Raw genomic sequence first — 6000 nt, forward strand, 5'->3', positions numbered from 1 at the left:
CGATGTGTTCCTAACAGCCAGACTGGGGAGCATGCTATCCTGCTTTTGAATAAAATGTGAGAGACTGTTTGCAATAATACTGTATTTAGGTTTTGGAGCAATTGTCCTAATATAGTTACAGACAAGCATAGAAATCGCTCTCATTCAGTTCAAAACATAGCTAATACCAAAAAGGACAAAGCAACTAATTTTGCATTTGAACGTGTTGAAGACAGCTGTCATCACCATACTGAGGCAGGAAAGAGGAGCAGGTCCCCGGGGAGGACGCTGTCTTAGGTGCTTGATTGCTGAATTCTTGCAAAGTGAGAGCAGCTTTTCTGAGCAAACAAAGACTTGCCAGGGAGTAAACAACCTTCATTGTTACGATAGTGAGGTCCCTGTTGCCTTGAAACAATAATGTTTATTGCAAAGATTTTAAAAATGGCAGCAGGTGGGGAGCAGGTAGCATTAAAAAGGGAAGCCAGGGCCAGGCGGTGGTGGTGCACACCTTTAACCCCAGCACTGGGAGGCAGAGCCAAGTGGATCTCTGTGAGTTCGAGGTCAGCCTGGGCTACCAAGTGAGTTCCAGGAAAGGCGCAAAGCTACACAGAGAAACCCTGTCTCAAAAAAAAAAAAAAAAAACACACCAATAAATAAATAAATAAATGAATAAATAAATAATAAATAAATAAATAAATAAATAAAAATTAAAAATAAAAAGATATGCTCAAATGTTGATGAGAACCTTCAAAGGAAGTTCAAGTCTTGGATTTTATCCTTACTTGGCTAGTGGGGAGGAAGTGTCATAGGATGATCTTTTTGCACACTGGGAAGATGTGTCTCTGCCAAAGCATTTCTGGTTGGTTTAATAAAGAGCTGAATGGCCAATAGCTAGGTAGGAGAGGCTAGGTGGAACTTTCAGGCAGATATAGGAATTCTGGGAAGAAGAGAGGTGGAATTCACCAGAGAGACGGAATTCACCAGAGAGACATGGGGTCGGGGTGTGGGAGTCAGACGTACAGTATGGAGGAGAGAGCCACGTGGCAGAACATAGATGAATACAAACGGGTTAATTTAAGTCATAAGAGCTAGTTGGGGAAAGCCTAAGCTAAGGCCAAGCTTTCATAATGAACCAGAAGTCTCTGTCATTATTTGGGAGCTGGTGCTTTAATGAAAATCTCACCACAAGGGAGGAGATAAAACTCTTTGATGAAGAGGGTAAGTAGATTTCTTCATGAAAGAAACATGGATTATTTTTTTTAGAAAAAACAGGAGATAAGAAAAATTCTCAGATTTTCCTGCTTCTGCTTGCTTGAGCAATTTTCATAGTCATGGCATTCCCCCTGAGAGAGGTGGGGGGGGTGTTCAGGACATACTTCCTCAAAATGCAGCCCTGTGGCTTTGGAGGACATTGAAGCAAAGGCCAGACTCATCTTCCAGCTGGCCTTGTCCTCTTAGGCTAGTGGGTCTCAGCCTGTGGGTCTTGACCCCTCTAGGTCAATTTGTAACAATGAAAATACATCTTGCATATGAGATATTTACAGTACAATTCATAAAAGTAGCAAAATCACAGTTGTGAAGTAGCAATGAAAATAATTTTATGGTCGAGGGTCACCACAACATGAGGAACTGTATTGAAGGGTTATGGCATTAGGAAGGTTGAGAACCACTGCCTTAGGCCATAAAATCAGAGAAATGGGTGGAGGAAGAGAATGCCATTGCCTCTGAAGACCCAGGGATGAGAAGACTTACAGCGTCAGGACTTTGAACTCAGGGATGTGCACAGACATTGTTTCTCCTCCACCCGGATCAGTGCTAGGGGAGAGGAGAGGTTCTTTCTCTGCCCATTGTAAGTCCATGGACATGTTCCCTGTTTGGATGGACAGAATAAGAAGAAAAACAGGAGGGTTCAAGAGATGGCTCAGCAGTGAAGAGCACGAGCTATTCTAGCGTGGACCCAGGTTCAGTTCCCAGCACCCGTATGGTGGTTCACAAATACCTGTGCTTCTAGTTCAAGGGGACATGACACCCTCTTTCTGGCCTCCACAGGTACAATCACATATGTGGTATACATATATACATGTAGGTACACACACACACACACACACACACACACACACACACACATTAAAAAAATACGATTTTATCAATATAACTTTTTTTTTTTTTTTTTTGGTTTTTCGAGACAAGGTTTCTCTGTGTAGCTTTGCGCCTTTTCCTGGAACTCACTTGGTAGCCCAGGCTGGCCTCAAACTCACAGAGATCCGCCTGGCTCTGCCTCCCGAGTGCTGGGATTAAAGGCGTGCGCCACCACCGCCCGGCTCAATATAACTTTTAAGTAACAAAAGAGTCTGTATAAACATGAGGCATAGAACCAGAGAATCTGTGTGGTTTTGTGCTAAGTCTGAGGGGTGACTATAATGGGACAAGGGTGTCTGCTGTGATGGTAGCAAAATGGAGGGACTTAATGAGATCTGTTCCTGTTTTTCTCCATGCCTGCCATTGTATTCCTAAGGCCTTCCTTTCCTTTTGACACAGCAAAGGCATTCCTAAAGCATTTGTACACGGTCATATCCATAATTTTAGGACAAGGCATTGCACCATGATTATCTGATTCCTGAAATGTGAGGAAATCGAAAACAGGACTTTTCCTCTTTGAATTTACAGTCTATATCATATATTAAATAAGGGCTGAGCAAACAAATCATTTAATCACAATGGTAAAAATGAAATGGTTATACACTCTCATTTAAAAGCTATATTAGAGAAATTTTAATAATGTGTTATAGAAGCAAAAGAAGACAGATACAAAAGGTTCACAAAGCTAGACTGGTATCCATGAATTCCTAATGTTGTTATCTAAGCGTTTACCCAAATTAATATAGTTAGCATATAAGTCAGGTACTTCTGTGTCAAAAATATTTAATATATGAGTAACACACAACTTTCTCAAAAAATTGAATAGAATGCTTTTTCCTTTTTTTCCCCTTTCTTATTTCGAAACTCACTACCTACAGGAAATAGGATTATACTAGTATAAAGGCAGAAATATAGACAAATGGAATGAAATAGCATTGAAAGATGTGGTGCTGGAGATGGAACTCAAGGCATCGAGTAAGATTGGGACACACTCAGCCACTGAGTGACATGCCCAGTGTCTGAATCCATTTAAGCGGGATCCTAAGACCACCACATAATGGAGGTAACGTGTTCATTAAAGAGTAAGGACGCACAGACACGAAATGAGAGGGGAGTCTATATTTGCATGTCTGATAAAAGAATAAGACAGAAAAATGAGTAGAAAATACCTCAAATACCTAAAATTCAACAATAGGGTGAGAACAAACTAGCAAACAAAGAGAACCACCCTGCAAAGGGTGCTGACCCATGTCTATAACCTACCGCATAGGAAGCTGAGGTGGGTGGGTGGGTGGTGAGAATTTTGAGACTAGCCTGGGCTACATGAGAGACTCTGTCTCAAAACAAAACAAAAAAATAAGTAAAACAACAAATGAAACCATCCAGTTCAAAAGTAAGCAAAGGCTCGATCAGACATAGAATGGCCAAGAAGCACACACAAAATGTTTACCATCACCAATCACTAGGGAAACACACGCCAGAACTATTGATACAAAGTCACATCCCTTTAAGATGGCTATTATAAACCCTAGAGAACAGAAACTGTTGATAAAAAATGAAATTCAAAGCCTGTGTACTGTTGGTGTGGTGGAATCTCCCTGGTTCCTGCAGGGAGATATGGTCATTCAGTTGCCGTGGAAAACAGTGCATCATTTAAAAAAAAAAAAAAAAAAAAAAAAAAAAAAAAAATAGAAAGGTATAATTACCATATAATCTAGCATTTCCACATCCGAGTCTGTGCCGAAAAGAATTCAAAGCAGGTATATAATGCTATTTTGAATGACCCTATAGTGAAGACCTTTGGCCCTACTACAAGTATCTATTGTTCAACATTCAACATAAAAGTCGGAATCAATTTTCCTAAATATCGTGGTTTTCATGAGCATCGCCTGCGGTGCCTGGTTTTAATTGTCACTTTGACACCAGCTAGTCGAGTCACGTGGGAAGAGAGACTGAGGTTGGCCTGTGGGGAACTTCATTGTTTAGCTGATGTGGCAAGATACAGGCTGCTGGTGGTTTTAGGGCCCGGGCTGTGTAAGTAGGAAGAGCCCGCCGAGCACTAAGCATGTGTGTGTTCATTTCTCTCCAGTCTTTCCTTTCAGTGTGATGTGACTAGCTGCTCGAGTTCTGCCCCAGCTTTCTGATGGACTAGAACCCGGAGTCGCAAGTTAAAACCATCTCTCCACTGATTTCTTTCTGTCCGGGTGTTTTTATCACAGCAACATCAACAAAGCTGGAACACTGCCTCTTTCTGGTTTCTGTCTAAAAGTCACCATGGACTCACCTTTCCTGGGTAAATTTTTTTTTTTTCATTTTTCACTATCACTCATAGAAAAATGTTGAGAGCCTACCACATGTTGTAAAGGAGGATAGTTAAAAGCCAGCCTATGCAGGCGCAAAGCTACACAGAGAAACCCTGTCTCGAAAAACCAAAAAAAAAAAAAAAAAAAAAAAAAAGCCAGCCTATGCTTTGAAAACATTAACTGTGGTGGTATTGTGTTCCCCAAAATATTGTGCACCCTAATAAACTTATCTGGGGTCAAAGAACAGAACAGCCACTAGATACAGAGTCTAGAAAATGGTGGCACACATGCCTTTAATCCTAGCATCCTCTGGATCTCTGTGAGTTCAAGGCCACATTGGAAACAGCCAGGCATGGTGACTCACGCCTTTAATCCCAGAAAGTGAGTCTGTAATCCCAAGAAGTGATGGCAGAAAGCAGAAAGGTATATAAGGCATGAAGACCAGAAGCTAGAAGCTTTTGGCTGGTTAAGCTTTTAGGCTTTGAGCAGCACAGTTCAGCTGAGATTCATTCTGGATGAGGACTCAGAGGCTTTCAGTCTGAGGAAACAGGACCAGCTGAGGAATTGGCGAGGTGAGGTAGCTGTGGCTTGTTCTACTTCTCTGATCTTTCAGCATTCAACCCAATAATGTCTCAGGTTTGATCTTATTAATAAGAGCTTTTAAGATTCCTGCTACAATTAACTTGGGTTGTTTTGAAATGGAATAGGGTGAGATGCCTCAAGAAACTCCCCAACAGTTCATATTTGAAGTGTTGTAGCACTGACATGGCTGCTTTTCAGTGAAGTCTATTAGTCTCTGGCTCTAGAACTTTCTAGAATGATTCTTTGCTTGTTTGCACTTAAGCAATAGCGATGTTCCAAAGCAGCATAACATGCTTGCAGTGTGCCTGGTGTACGGTAGATTGGCATTCGGTGAATGGTAGCTGCCACGTTCACGAAGGTCTTGCCTTTATTTTGAGCTGCTGTAAATGAAATACTACAAGACTGGGAATTTAGAAACAAGAGAAAGTAATTTTTCTGAGTTCTGGAATCTGGGAAATTGAAGATCAAATGCCCCATCTGGGGAGGCCCTTATTTGCTTAGAACCATCTTGCTTCATCGTAGTATGGTGGGAGGAGGGAGGAGGGGAGAGAGGGAGGGGAAAAAGGAGGGTGAGCCAGAGAAGGAGGCAGAGGCAGAGAGAAAGAGAGAGAGAAAGAGAGAGCAGCGCGAGAGCAAGAGGACTCAATTTGTTTTGTTTTTAAAGTACCCACTTTTGACACAATAGACTCACTTCTCCATGATAGTGCAGGAATCTATTCATGAGTGGAGCCCTCAGGACTCACTTCCAGGTACCTCGATGTTGAGGTCAAGTTTCCAACGTGTGAACACATAGGAACCATCGAAGTCCCTGGGAGTTTAGGGGGAGGGGGTGTAATGCGCAGGCTCACAGTTCACAGTCACATCTTTGTGCTTCTGTTTTTCTTCCAAGATGAAATGAGTCTGTAAGAGCGGTGGGTCACCACCCCTTTGCAGAGGGAAAGATCACATCATTTATTTATTCAAAAGATTCGAATGAAAGCAGAACGTTATTTATTCC

This window comes from Peromyscus maniculatus, chromosome 18 (assembly GCF_049852395.1).
Source record: "Peromyscus maniculatus bairdii isolate BWxNUB_F1_BW_parent chromosome 18, HU_Pman_BW_mat_3.1, whole genome shotgun sequence".
Taxonomy (NCBI): Eukaryota; Metazoa; Chordata; class Mammalia; order Rodentia; family Cricetidae; genus Peromyscus; species Peromyscus maniculatus.